At 34.2% G+C, this 12,195-nt stretch overlaps 1 protein-coding gene across 2 annotated transcripts in view; it reads left to right on the top strand.

Annotated features, from left to right (window-relative positions):
- The window catches only part of UNC5C (unc-5 netrin receptor C), a 370,552-nt gene that overhangs the window by 207,171 nt on the left and 151,186 nt on the right, over positions 1–12,195 (top strand). The window lies entirely within an intron of this gene.

Raw genomic sequence — 12,195 nt, 5'->3', positions numbered from 1 at the left:
AACTCTGTTGTTTGCATGTCTGGTGTATTCACAATGTGGGTATTCCTTCACTCTATACAAATAGACCTATCGACCTGCATACCTAACTCCACTTACAAAAAGGAATAAATCATTGAGAAAGTGACCAGGTTCCCTGCCCACATTTATTGTTCCTTTTACCACTTCCTGCTGGCTACTCCAAAGCAGCCTAATATGTTACCTAAAAATAAACATATTTTGGGAAATAATATGGTAACTGGTGTTTGTATATATGGAGATTATTAATGAGAAAGCAAGTTCTGAAATTTTATTTATAAATTACATCCAAATTTGAAAAGAGAGAAAACTAAGGTGACACAAAACTATTTCATATACCCACAAGAAAGAATGAGGACCCGTAAAAAGATACTAAGAAAAAAACCCTAAAGTTTTTTGTTGTTGTTGTTACAAAATAGAAAAAGGAAGGGTATTGACTTTGACACTGAAAAAAATTTTTGGAAACTTACAGGTTTAGGAATTGCTGTACCTCTTTATCAATTCGTTCAACAAACATCATCTTTTATTTATCTTGTAGCCCTGCTATGTACCAAACATGGCTGGTAATACAGATTCATAAGTAAAATACATATAAGCTTGTTCAAATAAGCTCTCTGTGTAATGGAAGCACAGAAAAGCACAATATGACATATCACTGTGTGATAAGTGCAACGATATAGCAGTGCATATTGTGCAGTATTAGCCAAGAGAGAGGGCAACAAACCCATTCTGGAAGAGTCTAGAATGACTTCCTGGAGGAAATAAAGATTAAGGTGAACTTGGGAAAAAGAGTAGGCGTTTACTAGGCACAATAGAGAAAGGACATTTCAGGAAGATGAATTAAAGACATAGTGCTCAAGCGTGTTTAGGAAAATGAGAGAAGCTTAGTATCCACAATAGCAACACGACAAGAAAATAATACAAATAGTTATCATATATGAAGATCTCATCTATGATCAGCTCTGTGCTAAATCATTCCTATACCTATTTCATGTAACTCTCAGACTTTCACCACATTGCTATTCCTACCCATTTTACAGCCCTGGAAGCTGAGATTAGGTGAAATGCTGAAAGTCCCATACATAGTAAACAGCAGTGCTAAGATTCAAACCCAAGTTTGTGAGATCCCAAAGCCAATTTTTGTAGCAATTACACAATTCACAGTTTATGAGAACCCAAGGTCTGTGTGTTCTTCTCTAGATATGGAAAGCCCTGCAACCATTTATTCAGAAATTGTATATTCATATATTCTGTATAATACATAGAATTATATATAACAGACTATAATAAGCACCAAGTATACTAAGATGAATAAGAACCAGTTAATTAGCTATAAAGTTAATTGTAAAATGCAGCATTAAACATATATATATGTGGCTGTAACAAAATTGAAGGTAGGGCTAGGGAAGAGCGAGGTGCTAAGCTAGCAGAGGTGGAAAGTCAGAGAAAACTTCTTAGAAAAAATGATACCTGCGCTGAGGCTTAGAGGATGAGTAGGAGCAAGTGAAAAAGAAAAAAAGAAGAGGAAGGTCCTAATTATTTAAAATAGAAGAGGAAGGTCTTAATTATCAACTTATGGACTACAGTTGACTGATCCTTCAACAAGGTGGGGTTAGGCACGCTGAACCCCACACAGTTGAAAGCACATGTATAAATATTGACTCCCCAAAAAGTAACTACCAAAAGCCTACTATTAACTGGAACAGTCAATAAATACACATTTTGTGTGTTATATATATAATAGGTAGCATATTCTTGCAGCATACAATCATAAAGCAAGCTAGAGAAAACAAAATGTTATTAAGAAAATCATGAGGAAAATACATTTATAGTAGTATATGTATTTATTGAAACAAAAATCCACATATAAGTGGGCCCTTGGAGTTCAAACCCATGTTGTTTAAGGGTCAACTGTACTGTGTTTTTTTTTTTTTTCATGTCTTATTAATAAATCATTTCATTAAATTTAAGGGATAATTTCTTCACTCCAAAGTCACTAAACAGAGTTTCTAATTTGTATGGTAAATCTCAGATTAGAATTTTTTAACGTCTATGTCTTGCAAAATATACTTTGAACCATGCGGTCTCATTATTAATCATTATTAGTTTTAGGTCTTAATTTTGTGGATGAACATTGAGCCCTTAAACCAAGTGTTCTTATCTTTAATACATTGCCATTGATCTTATTTTTGTTGTTTGCAATATTATAAATTTAATTCTTATTCTTAATTTGGTGATATTTGTCTTTTTTACTATCTCAGCCTAGTACTCTGATATGTTCAGTGTCCCGTACTTATGAATTCTGAATGCTTAAAAAATTTTTTATATGTGAAACAAAATTAGAACACTTGAAAATTCCTTGAAACTGGGTTATGGGTAATTGAGATTCTTTGTTCTATCATTTTCCACATACTTAAAAATGTCCATCATAGTTAAAAATACATACAGATTTTCTATAGATAGATAGACAGATAGATAAATAGATTGTATTCAGAATTGTATTCAGAATTGTATAGATTGTGTTCAGAATTACCAAAACACATTATCTATGGAGATGACATTAATTTCCTTCATAGTTCTTGAAACGAGTAATCAATTTTAGATATGTTCACTTAAATTGAGAAAAAGTTTTAGAGCCTACTAGATGTATGGCTGAGCTGGTTGCAATAAGGGATACAAAAATGACTTGAGCTCTCAAATTGCATTAAATGATTTTTATAATTGAACACCAAGGGATGGTTTTTCCCTGGGAATTAGTATAGATTTTTTAGTAGTATTGAGATAACCATTGAAGAGTCAGTGGGGAATGAGACATTAGGTGAGGGGTAAATATACAAAAGTGGGGAGCGGGGAATTTAAGCTGTTCATGGAATACAGAATGACCAAATTTGGCTTTGGTGGAGGGGTGGTAAATAAGTTAAAAATTAAATAAATTCTGGACCATGTTCTGTTGAATACTGACAGTCGACAGCAGAAGCCATTATGAGTCCGCTTTCTATTTAGAAATGCTAATATAGTGATGTGCTATAGAAGGAATTAAGGAAGGAAAGTCAGGATCGAAGCAAATCAGTAGTAAGGCTCTTGTAATAATCCAAATGAAAATGGAAAGGACCTCAACTTGAGTTCTGATGATAAAAAGGAGAATGGAGTTGATGGTGAGGGAGACATTGTAGAGCTGATATGCACTATTGATGTAGATGGATTCGACCTGATGGGGAGACAGGGCTTCAATCTTTTGACTGTGAAAAATATATATTGTCAGAAATAAGGAGTTGGGTGCAAAGGGGAAGCTAATTTTAGAGTGAAGATGCATTCATCTGATGTTGATGGATAGTGTTGAACAAAATAGACAAAATGTCTGACCTCATTAAGCTTGGAGTTCTGTGGGAGCGGAAAAGAACATAAGCAACTAACTTACTGAATTTAAGATAGTGATAGGTGATAAGAAGAAATCAAATAGAATGACATGTTTTTCGGAGAGACACAAGAGATTTGAGATTGACTGGTCAAGAATCTCTTGGTCTTGACCAAGGATCTTTCCTAGAGAAATGAAAAGCAAGGGCCAATGCTTTAGGGTAGGACTGAGTTTGTTGTGTGCAAAGATACAAATACCAGTCTGCTTGCTGAAGAGTGATGAGGAAATACCAGGAGGGTAGAAAATGAGACATAGAGGCCGTCAGCAATCAGATCGGGTGGGTCTTTGTTGATCTTGGTAAAGAGCCGGATTTCATTCTCAGTCAATGGCAAGACACGAGGGGAGTGGAGTGAAAGGTTGTGTATGTGACATGCTCTGATCATTGAAGCCCGTGTTGTGGATGAGATGCCCAAGGGAGAGACTAAAGGAGAGAACCTTGGTAAGTATCTGACTGTACTCAAGCAGCAACGGAGAAAGAGAAAGGTCGCAAAGGTGGGATGGGAAGCAATCTAGTGCAAATGCACAGTCCCCAAGAGAGGAGGAAGTTTCAAAAAGGAGGGAGTGGAACAATGAAGTCAAGGGCCAAATGAGCCCAAGAGGGTGAAGAGGCACTGTAATCATAGGTAGCGTATTATTTCCCACTCGCGACCTGTTTTCAATTCAACTTTGATTACTTCATGAAGGAATGTATTTATTCCACGTCTTTGTTCACTTTATGATATGTGTCGTGAGCACTTGCATAGAAGATAACTATAAATTGTTTTAATGAGGGAACTGGACCTATATTTGTAAACTCGAAAGGACCACCTTTTAAATCTGTATATTTCTGTTGTATTTTGTGCAAAGATTTTTTTTCATGATTTCTTTTAATGGAGTAATTCCTATATGTTTCTATCTTATGCTACAGAACTTCTTTAGGAACAACAATTCAAATAGAAAAGGGAAAAAACAAAAACAACCCTGAAATCCATGCCAGACTGGACTAGACATCAGTTATGCAAAAATGAATAAGATAAACACTGTTTCTAATGCTCTGAACTTGCCTTCTAGTGGAAAAAATGTAAACAAGAGTAGAGAGCAATGAAAGAGGATAGCAGGGGCTTATGTCCAGGATTTGGAAGAGGGGGACCTTTAGAAGAGGGGGTTTTTGATATCTGAAGCATGAGCAAGAGTTATGAAACAAGGTGAAGATGAAGTTGTGGAAAGTATAACAGCCACTTTTATGTGTCAGCGTGGCTATGCCACGGTCCCTGGTTATTCAATCAAACACTGATCTACGTGTTGCTCAGGGAATCCTCAACTTTGTTTATAAGGCCTTTCAACTGATGGAAACAGGCACACCCAGATTATCTAGCATAACCTCTCTTACATAAGGTCGGTAATTATGGACTTAATCACATCCACAAACCACCTTCACAGCAACACCTAGATTAGTGTTTAAATAACTGGGGAATGGATTCCTGGCCAATTTGACACATGCAACTGACCATCACAGAGAGTTTTCTAGGACAGAGATCAGCATGTGTCATACGCATATATTATAAAGTTGAATTTGCAAATCTTTATTAGATTCCTTTGAACTGTCTTTCATTCTTTTGGTGAAATAAGGTTAGCCCTAAGTTTATGTTCTCTTATTTATCAATTGATAATTGTTTAATTTTTTATAATTTTCTTCTGAATGATCTTGTTTTATTCTTCAGATTCCTGAAGTTCATAACTATAGTACAGAATTTGTAGCTCTAACCATTAATAGAGAGTAAGAAAATGATAGACCTTTTCCTTGATTCACTATGTAAGACTCTACACATATTAACACACATTCCTGACACCCTAAAATGAAGCACTTTAAAGTGGAAGCCAAGTACTAATGAATTATAAACGTGTTCCAGACTAATAGACCATTTTTTATTATAAATTTAGATTATCATAAGCTTAATGTCTTTGATTTCATTATTTCTTTTTTATAAGTAAAAAGATTTCATCGAGAGATCAAGTGCAGCTTCAACTACAACCATGAGGACTGTCCTAGCATATAGAAGGCGATCAACAAATATTTATTTTTGAACAACATGTGAGAAAGATAGTAAACTATTTTAGTTCAAAACCAGCGGTCACAGCGATAAGAAAATGAGGGCCCTGGAAAAGGAGATGAAAGGAGGCAGAATGAAATAAATGCTCGGGTAGCTACAGTAACGTGGTCTGTAAGCACAGGTTTCAATGGAGACCTCATGTAAGGCCTTATGGAGTCAGTATAATTGATATGGAAGGTTTCATTTAGTGAAAAAGCCTGTGGCAGTCATTCCAGACTGAAGCAGTAGTTTGCACAGAGAGAATTATTTATTTCTCTGAATTTTAATACAAATTCAAAAAAACACATTAAAAATAGAAATAATGCATAATCTCACATTTGAAAGACCTACTCCAAATAGAAGGTAAAAGTTCCTTCTAACGTCCTCTGATTCTCCCCCCCAGAAGTAATTACTGTTAATATTTTTGTGTGCTGGCTTCTAGGCATTACCTTACACTTCTTGTGATTTATTGATGCATTTTACACACACACACACACACACACACACACACACACTCACACACACACATACGTCTCTCCTTTCTTTATTAACAAACAGTGTTATCGTTTTATACAGATTGGCTAAAAACTTGCTTTCTTTGCTTAGGGACTAACGATGCCCTTCTAGTATTACACATACAAATCTGCTTCCTTGTTTTTATTGGTGAAACTGTATTCTCCTGGAAGGATGTGTCATAAATAATTAACCATTCCTCAGTTGATTTTCTGTTGTTCTTAGTCTCACTTAAATCTTTAATTCCAGCTTCCTTTTGTCATTTATTTTTAAATGAACAATGCTGTAGTGAACGTCTTTGTGCATGTCTGTGTGCGCACACACGTGTGTTTGTGTGTTTGCATGCATGCACACGTGTGCACTATGATATCTGTAAGATGGATTCCAAGATGGGAGATAACCTATTTGGAGGTATGCAGAGATTTCATTTTGATTTATATTGTCAAATTTTCTCTACTATGATATCAATTTACACTATGGCCAGTATATGCAAATGTACATTTCCTCAACCCCTTATCAATCATTCAATATTTTTTAGCTAATCTGATAAGCAAAAAGAAACTATCATGCTTTACGTTGTATTTATTAAATTATTTGAAGAAGGAAGTAAATGCACTTTTGAAAAATTTTTTCTAAGAGCATGATAGAAACTACATGTCAGAGGTAGAGACTGTAGGCAGGAAAACACATGGGAGGATTTTACATTAGTAAAAGTCAGAGATCATAGAGGCTTAAACTGGACAGAAAGAGGTGCTTCTGTTTCATAGGTAATCGCACGTCAAATAGCGCGTTGACTTCATGTCATTATTAATGTATGGGCATGATTTGGAAAGCATATCTTTAGAAGCAGAAAAGTTTTTGGTTTTGTTTTTTTTTATTTTGGAGTTAGAAATCATTCAGTACCTCCAAATTGCACAATACATTTAAGGAATTATATATTCAGCCACTTAAATTTAAATGATGAATCCATTAGTATGTTGTTTGACATATAGACCATAGTCTTTGTCTTCCAAAGAATATTTTAATCAAAATATTAAAAATAAGCTGGAGTCTCATTCAAATAGTTCATTCCAGCTGCCTTTTGTTGTAATATATCATGAATTATCTCTCTGATGGATGGGCAGCCAAATGCAGATAAAATTAGCTTTGCAGTCATTCATTTTAAATTGCTCTTGAATCATTTGGAAGTAAATTCCATTTCAGAAGAATACGCTTCAGGTCTCAAACAAAGAGATAATAATCCTATATTTTATGATATAAGCAATAATAGTTTAAGTCTTATGATTCAGAAATATAGAAACTTATGTATTAAGTTGATGAAAATTAAGGCTTGATATATAACCATAAAAACCAGCAACCTAAAGCTTCCTAGATTGATGTTCATAGCATAATATTTTCCTGTCAAGGATTAGGTGGAATGAAAGTCTATGAAAATAATACATGGTACAAAGCTTTCTCTTCTTGTATATAAATGAAAAAACAAAGACTGTATGAGATAACAGAAAAGGAAATAGAGATTTATCTGATATCTAGATTTTAAAATGTCAATTTCATTATTGAGTAATGCTGGAAAGTATAAAATTTATTCAAGTAGTAGAGGAGGGTAAAATGAATAGTAATGTTATATCTAAATCAAAAAGGCAGTTATGCTTAAAGGTAATACTGAATCCAATGAACAAAACAAAACCAACTCTGGGAACTTGACTTTGTTAATCTGAAGGAACTTCACATAAAAAACTTGTTTAGCAATGTAATTAATCAAACATTTTGCCCATAGAGCATAATGCAGTCAATATCAACATCTGGGTGTGCCTTTATACGACATATAATAATGTGGAATAACTGTGGCATGTGACCCAAAACAAGCTCACAGACTGAAGTTGCTATGTACACACTGAGTTCCTATTATCACCCTGAAGACTTCGGAGACTTCAAATTTTTTTATTATGGAATAAAGTGCTGAAAGGATGCACTCCCTGCTGAAAAGTTAAATTGTTCTTTTATAGCTTCAGGTTTTGGCACGTGACCTACATAGTAACAGAAAGTTGGTTTATTTGTATAGTAAAATGAATCGCATGCTAGGAACTGATCTCAGTAAACAGTCTACCAGCTCAAGGTAGAATCTCCAACTTTATCATCTCTTGTATTAAACAGTCCCCTAGTGCTCTGAAAGAGTTAACCTCAGTGTGACAGGGATTTGCTTGTTTTGGATTAGGTCCTTGGAGAGACCCTGGTATATGTCCAAAGGAAAAGCCATGAACAGATAAAAATCACACGCTTTCACTTGCAAACACACTTGCTTAGAGAACTGATTGGAGCCTCAGTTTCATTGTTTGAAAACCCATGTCTTCTTCTAGAAAACATCTAATCTGTGTAAGAAGCCAGGAAATGCCAACTAAGTTTCAAAACGAATATCTACTAATAAAGATATAATTTCAGTTCTCAGATTTTCCACAAAGTAGAACGCTCAAGTGAGTGACATTTGTAGACAGGACCAGCTTCACAGGTATGTGATTCGTCCTGACTGTCACACAGGACCTGCACTTGGTTTAATGCTCTGCTTTCACCATCCCAGAATTCTTAATACATTTTTAAGAAAGATCCCTGGATTTTCATTCTGCACTGGACCACAAAAATTTTGTAGCCAGTCAAGTGTGTAAATCTTATTATGGTTTTAACATCTTATATTTGTAAATGAATTTGAGACACTGTAAACTCTAAAATATCTTGTGAATCTTTTAGGAATGATCAAAGTTACTATTAATGTTAATATTTTTGCTTCTGTAAGATTTTTATTGACCTCCTGCATGGCACTATGCTTGACTTAATGGAAAATAAAAATGAAAACGATGTAATCCCTTCCTTCAAAGAGCTTTCATTCCTAGTTATTAAACATTTGTTATATATTTCTGGCTTTTGAAAATTGGGAATAGGTGCATAAAACTGGTTGCAAAAACTGAAAAGTAGACTCCTTCACATGTATGCAAAGCAAATGCATATTGCAAAGGAACTAAATATTCATTAAGACGTGTTTGTACATGATCCTTTTTTCCTTGAGAAATACACATGGTATTTGAAGATGATCATTTTTCTCCTTGTTAAATACATATAGATGTAATAATGCTGGATATTTAAATACTCAGAAGTTTCCTTTACACTTTTGGTTGAAGAGGATTGGTAGCTTTTTTGATTAAAAAAATTACTCTAGAATAGAAATCAAGAGGAAATTTCATTAAAAGACAATTTCTGATAGGCCACTATATTGGAAAATTATTGCTAATACCATTTTTGTCTAGAGCAACGAAAGTATTGTCTTAGCATGCTTAACCTGATAATGGGGGAGCTGTTATCTGGGCTGATATCCAGGTTGGGCATGGTACCCAGGCCAACTGTTGCAAATGGAGAAGGGAAGAATTTCAAAGCAGCCCATGAGCCTATTGATAATCAGCTGATTGCATTTTGTCACATCTATCCCACAATACATATCTTACTGACACAGGGTCTTGAAAATTATCTTCATAAATATCATTCCCAACACCTGAATTGAGTACTGGAAGTGCCATATTTCCTATTGTGAATTCACCTAGAGCAGTAAATCTACTGTACGTATATTACGAGAGATGTTAATAAACTAATATGCTGTGGTTAGTTAAGGCATCTCTCTAGAGAAAATTTAAAAGATGGAGTTCATACAAAAACTAGAAAGACATGTAAAAGAAACACTGGATTTACCACATGATGAAAGCATTTCAAATGATAGAAACAATTCCCTAATAACTTGCATATTAAGTGTTATTTAATAAGCGCCTTGAAAAATCAACACTTTATGAACGCTCAAACCAAGATATAAATTATGTCTCTTTACTTGTAGTGACCTGCTTGTCTTAAAACCCAAAATTAAGGAAATACAAAATTAGATTTCTATACATTTTTACATTATTAAATCATTATTATTTTTTTCCAGCACAGCCCCTTTTGACTTGAAAACATATGTGTGACTTTCTCAACTTCCATTAGTCCTTCCAGTAGTTTATGATAAAATATCAGAAGAAAGAGATACATGCTTTGGCAAGGCAGGGTAATCACTTTTTAGTGCCTCTCTATCTTTCTGTCAGATGTGAATGTATAAGTCCTTTGGCTACATTCTTGACTAAGGTAAGATACTATACAATCATCTGATGTCTTGCAATCATCATTCCTTTTAAAGGAACAAATCTCACCTTCTATATCAATGACTGACTGACAGATTTTTATATTTTACATACCTAAATAAATATATTGTTATGAAAGACATACAAAATTTATTGTGTGTACGAATATACACCAATAGTAAAAATAATAATAATAGTCTAACTGACCCACTGCCTTCATGAGCAATAATAATTAAAAACTATAACTAACATTTTACAGAATTGGAGTCTGATATTTTGTGGAGCTTTATTGATTATCAGCACTGTCATTACATATAACAATAAGTGCTTTGGAAGAAAAAACTGAATAATGCCTTCAAGACATCAGCTTTGTGCTGATGGATCTGTCACTAACTCCATTCCCCATGCCTTTGCCTTTCTGAACCATTTTTATTTAAGATGTCTTGAGTGTTCTTGCATATTGACTGAAGAAGCTGGAATTGATGGAAACAAGGTTATCCTTAGTAACCTGACAGTCTGGGTCCTTGATGTTCAACAATAGAAAAACCAGCCCTGGCTGAAGAAAACAAATTAAGGAAATAAAGTAAAACAGAATGCTAGCTACAGGAAACATCATTCACATGTCAGTGTCAGGAATTTATAATTGTGGATCAGCTTTGAAAGCAAATTTTGTCTGTGATGCAAGTGAAGCCAATTTTTATTGCAAACCAAGTCGGAAAAGCCCGGATGCCTTTACTATTTGACAGCTATCCCACGACCTACCAGAAAAAAGTCCAAGGCCATGGTACTTAGCAGACAAATATCCACATACCCATAATAGGGCAGCAGCCGAATGAGTGATGCAATGAGTTTTGAGGTAATATCTGAGCAACCAGTCTTTAACTACCAATAACATACCCTATGAATACTATATATATATATGTACTAATATACATAACTGCTGAATATATATACTTTTAAAGGACTTGTAAAAACTTTTAATTTTTGGCATCACAGTTTTAACTTTACATATTAGCCTAGGGTGCTCAATCAACCTAGGGAATTAATAATAGTTTTATTCCCTCTGTTTCTCATGGAAGAGAATTATTAGGCTTAACTCTATAGTGTATTGGAAGACTCTTTTTACCTTGACCTTTTTTTTTAAATTAAAGTTTACTGGGGTGACAATGGTTAGTAAAGTTATATAGGTTTCAGGTGTACAATTCTGTAGATGAGGGTAAATGGGGTCAAATATATGGTGATGATAGGGGAACTGACTCTGGGTGGTGAACACACAAGGTGATATATAGATGATATATTACCTTGACGTTTGTAAAATATGATAATGGGATTTTTAAAAGGCACTTTTATTATTTTCTTTTTTTTTTTTTAATTTGGAATCATGTAGAACCCAAGTTAAAGAAAAACATACTGCAAAGTGGGCAAACATCTCAAGTGGTTTTAGGTTTTGTTTATTCATTGGTGTTGAAACATCAGGGTAGGAACAATATATTTGATCATTTTCAGTGTTGTAAAAAACAAGGCTATTGTTCTTTATGATAATACTCAGTAATATTCTAATGAGGATACTTTTGACTGTTCACATAACACATATAACATAACACTTGAGGTATAATTTCAAAATGAGACCAAATAACATTGCTAGATTCTTAGCTGTACTTTAGCTCTACTGTTGGCTGACTTGATATTATCATCTATATTTCCAGTACTTAGCATAATTTTAAGTTCAATAAATATTTTTGGTTAGATGAATCAATATTTCATGCAGTGGCATTTTTAAAAAATTATAAATCTGATCCTTAATTCATGATTCATGTTTCTCGTATTCCTTCTCAGCTCCTTGCCAAGGATTTAAGATTTACCTATGAGTCTTATACTTTTCAAACAAATGTTTCTAATGAAATCGCTTTTGCTTTTGTCAGCTCTCAAGAATAACCCTGTGTAATGAGAGGTATAGTACTCTATCGGGATCATCACAGTTTTTGAGGGACACAAACCTAGGTTCTGATCATGTGCTGCTATTTACTACCTG

The sequence above is a fragment of the Rhinolophus ferrumequinum genome, chromosome 5 (genome assembly GCF_004115265.2).
Source record: "Rhinolophus ferrumequinum isolate MPI-CBG mRhiFer1 chromosome 5, mRhiFer1_v1.p, whole genome shotgun sequence".
NCBI classification, from domain to species: domain Eukaryota; kingdom Metazoa; phylum Chordata; class Mammalia; order Chiroptera; family Rhinolophidae; genus Rhinolophus; species Rhinolophus ferrumequinum.
Note: the sequence above shows the minus strand (reverse complement) of the source record. Positions and strands in the feature narration are given on the sequence as shown.